The sequence below is a fragment of the Penaeus chinensis genome, chromosome 37 (assembly GCF_019202785.1).
Source record: "Penaeus chinensis breed Huanghai No. 1 chromosome 37, ASM1920278v2, whole genome shotgun sequence".
NCBI lineage: Eukaryota > Metazoa > Arthropoda > Malacostraca > Decapoda > Penaeidae > Penaeus > Penaeus chinensis.
The window spans coordinates 2,303,411-2,308,410 of NC_061855.1; positions in this window are offsets into that span (position 1 = coordinate 2,303,411).

The following is a 5,000-nucleotide window of genomic DNA, read 5'->3' on the forward strand; positions in this document are numbered from 1 at the left end:
CTCTCAAGCTATGCCGTAAATATTGTGTTCGGGGGCGGTGGAGCAGTGCGTTAGGCGGTTTGGCCCGGCCAGTTGTAACGCGGAGGTGAACTGGGGACAAATTGGATTATATGCCTCGCGTCCTCCAGGCTCTCTCTCTCTCTCCTCTGGGCCAAGGAAGATAGGAGAGCAAAAAATCAAAACTTTATTACACTTTACAAGAGTACTTTGAGATGAGTCGAAATGTAGCATGACATTAAGCTTGTTTCTTTGGTGTTCGTTGCTGTTTGAATTGGATGAAACACACTGTGAGTTTTTTGCTTCTTAAATGCATTAAGAACCATATTGCTTTGTAGATATTTTTATAAGCTTTTTTTTTTTTTTTTTTTTTTTTTTTTTTTTTACTTTGTGTAGACTATACGGTAACAAAACGGTTAACGCTAACTTTGATACAAAAGCTCGTTGTATTTTCCCTTACATTTCACAAAACAACACTGAACTTGATACATTTCTTGAAAATCGTCTGGAAAACATGCCATCTCTCCCTCTTTCCCTCTCTCTTTTCTCTCTCTCTCTCTTTCTCCCTTCCCTTTCCCACTCTCTGTCTGTCTATCTCTCTATCTTTCCCTCTCTCCCTCTCTCTTTCCCTCTCTCCCTCTCTCCCTCCCTCTCTCTCTCTCTCTCTCTCTCTCTCTCTCTCTCTCCCTCTTTCCCCCTCTCTCTCTCTTTCTCTCCCTCCCTCTCTCTCTCTCTCTCTCTCTCCCCCTCTCTCTCTCTCTCTCTCTCTCTCTCTCTCTCTCTCTCTCTCTCTCTCTCTCTCTCTCTCTCTCTCTCTCTCTCTCTCCCTCTCCCTCTCCCTCTCCCTCTTTCATTCTCTCTCTCTCTCTTTCCCCCCCCCCCTCTCCCTCTCTCTCTCTCTCTCCCTCTCCCCCTCTCTCTGTCTATCTATCTATCTATCTATCTATCTATCTATCTATACATATCTATATAACTCGAGGACCAACTTTGAGACACCAGAAGCTCTCGCTGCTTTAAGATAAACTTCCTGAACTGATTAGACGAAGGAACACAGTTATCATGCCTCTACAAACTAACAGGAACTTTTAGGCCTCTTTTTATTCATATATTCTTATTTATTATTCTTTTTTTTAGAGAAATTCTCGTCTAAGTCGAGCTGTAATGAAACCTCTAATGCCTCTGAGATTTTTGTCTCGTCTATTGGACTTAAATCTATATATTTATCGTTCTGTTTAATGGGGATCAAAGTCGCGATTATTATATAAGTTTTCTTAATTCTTGTTTCCGAATAAACAAAATCTGTTTCTTCTTCTTCGTCTTCTTTTTTTTTTCTTTTCTGATCTTTTTTACCTTTGTTTTCTCCTTCTCCTTCTTTTTCTTTAATATTATTTATTATCATTTTATCATTATTATTATTTATTACTATTATCATCATCATTATTATCATAGTTATTTGTTTATCATTATTGTTATTGTTATTACTATTATGACTAGTATAATTTTTATTGTTATCATTATTATTATCCTATACATTATCATCATCATCATCATCATCATTATTATTATCATTATTATTATCATTATTATTGTTATTATTATTATTATTATTGTTATTATTATTATTATCATTATTATTATTATTATTATTATTATTATCATTATTACCATTATTATTATCATTATCATCATTATTTATCAAAATGATCACTATTATCATTATTTTCATTATCATTAATCTTTCTCACATCCTTCTGCCTCTTCTTCCCACAGCTGTTGCGAAGAAGAACCCCTTTTCGTTTTCCTTTCTCGTGAAATCGGATTGTGTTCACTTTGCTCGAATTTTCTTGGGATTCTTGCTATGTAAAAGGAGTGAAAGAAAAGAAAAAGAATAAGACGAATTAAAAGACGTGGGGCGGGGGGTGGTAAGGGTTACGCACATAAACACACACACACCTACTCTTATATTCTTTAACTATCTATCTATCTAACAGTCTATCTATCTATCCAGCTTTCTATCTATCAACATACATGCGAGTCCTAAGAAATTCCTTTCGGCAGATTAATCCTATTCATTCTTGCATTCGGGAATAAAACAAAAGAGCATCTCCATCTTTCTGTTCGTAAGGAACGCTTTTCCTAAAAGAATCGATGGAAACTGTTGCAAGAATAAGTAATTATGATAATTATCCTTTCATCCATTAACAAAATTACAAACACACGTAAATAAATGCTAGGAAATGTCCACCAGAATTGAATAAAAGTCGAAATGGAGGATCTAATTCGATTTCGCTCCGTCCGGTGAAGAATCCCGGATGGATTCGAGTACGACTCATTCTTTTTTCAGTTTTTATCGAGGAAGCGTTTTATTCTATCATTAATTCGTAACTTGCTGCAGTACTAATTAGCCAACTCCCCAGCAGATAATCTTGGGCTCCGTTCGACTTTAATTTCTGCCCGTACTTTGATGAGCACAGGCCATTCCCTCGTCTTTAGTGCGGCTTTGACTCTCGAATGGCGGTTGGTCTGAAGCTCCAGGATGGAACGGCTTCACTATCTCTCTTTACAGTTAACATTTTAAACCCCATTTCGTAACAATGCTCATATAAAGAAAAAGAAAAACAAAAACACACCACAAGGCTTACTAATCACCCCAATAAAACATGTTCTGATATTTCTTCTCTCCATGTCCGTTCCGCTTGACACACAACAACACCGGAAAAAGAAATCCTGAACAACCTCCCTACACAGTCTGATTCCATACGACGACAGAGAGAGACATGGCAGGGTTCACCTCCTACTCCAAACTTTTCCTTGATTTGAGAAGAAGAAAAAAAGTTTTGGTTACGCTAAAGGTACTGATGGATGGCAGTGTAGTGGGTGACACCTGTCGTGTATAATTCTTTCGTTGTCGTTTCAAGCAGCGGTCTTACCTTTGAGCTTTTCAAGGAAATCTATGAAGTGTGTTTATCTATCGGGCGCTGGGTCGCTCGTTCACACATTAAGCCTCATTTGATAATCGGACAATTTTCTCATCATAAAGACCTATATCTTATAAGTGTATAGCATTCTGTATAAGAGCTAGTGTTAGTTAAATGACTTGCAACTTTGGTGGTAATTAAATTTTATCTCACTGTACATGTGTTACTATACATACATATGTGGTTGTGTGGCCATATAGTACTTCTAAATAGGATCTAAAATGTGTATTTTCTAAACTAGAAACGCATCCACATACATACCAAAAAAACTATATAATTATATATTTAAAATTCAATGAAATCTGAACAAAAATGTACATATTTCCTACACTAATCTCCGGTACAATGTATTCTAAGCCACATATAAAATACTTTTATAATATCACGCTGAATACGAGTAATGCATTATATATTGTTGTACTAATTAGAATAATAAAAAAATAAATGAAACATACGGAAACTTTGTCATTACCTGCTATATTTTTTGGTAGTTTTTAACATAAAAGGTCTCCTTTGTGAAGCTATATACATGCAGGACAAAAGCTACTTCGTAACTTGCATTTTAATAATATTTTTCCAATAACATGTGTTTTTCTTTTACGTAATGTTTTATAGCCGTGTATCCGATATAAAGCTGTTTAATATATTTTATTTATAATAATGATATCCATCTTCTCTACATAATAGCAGCATCGCTAGCCAAAGAGCAATGTAAATGTAACTATTACCATTACGAAGTAAAAACTCTCCTTAGCCTCTTCATCCCATATTTCCTTCATAACGACCATAATTTCCGAGGCCAACAATCGTCTTCGCCATCCCAAGGGTCGCATTTGGCTCGCCGACCACGCATTTGGCAGCCTTGATCATCATTACTCATTACTCCTATAATACCCTTTTCTCAGGTTTTAATAACTTCACTTTAATGACTTCACGATTCGATTCGCATAAAGATGAGACCTTGACGGACTCAAATTTTTAGGAATGGTAAGTGCTAAATGCATTCCTAGTATTGTTTGTGATCAATAGACTGCCTTCAGGCTTGGCGAAATTTCTGCCTTGGATAATAAGGGCACTTGACTCTATCCTAATAGATAGTGCCGCAACAGAGGTGATGCTAACACTAATATGATGATAAGGATGATAATAGCAGTGATAATGGTAATACTAATGATGGTGATAATGGTAATGATAATAATTATTAATGTTATGATTACCATGATTATCACCATTATTATCATTATTGTTATTATCCTTTTTTTATTATTATCCTTATTATTATTGACATAATATCATTATCATTATAAAAATAATAAATATGATCTGAATGATGGTATTAATAATTGTTAAATAAATGATGATGATAATAATAATAATAATAGTAATAATAATAATAATAATAATAATAATAATAATAATAATAATGATAATAACCAACAACATTGACAATAATGGCAAAAATAAAAGCGATAATAAAAATGATCATGATGATAATGATGATAAAAATGGTAATAGTGATGATAATAGTAATAATATTAACAATAATAATAATAATAAAATTTATAAAAATAATAATAATAATAATAATAATAATAATAATAATAATGATAATGTAAATTAGAATAATAATAATAATAATAATAACAATAATAATAATAATAATAATAATACTAATGATAATAATAACAATGAAAACAATGAAAATAATAAAGATAGTAATGATAATAACAACGATAACAATAATGATAATGATGATTAATACATAGTTTAAATCTTATCCCTAATTACCTATTAAGTGCAGATCGTCGCGATGGAGGAATGGTTAAAGTCGTGGCCTGGATTTCCCAAGACAAGCGTTCGAGACTGCTCCATGCCAAGTGTGGAATTGCACGTAAGCTCATTTTATTTTTTTTTTTCTCGTATAACCCTTTCTGACGAAGACAATCAGTTTGAAAATCATCTTGGTGGTTCATATAATCCAACAGAATTTCAGATTTATTACGTGTAGATCCTGAAAGAGGAGAA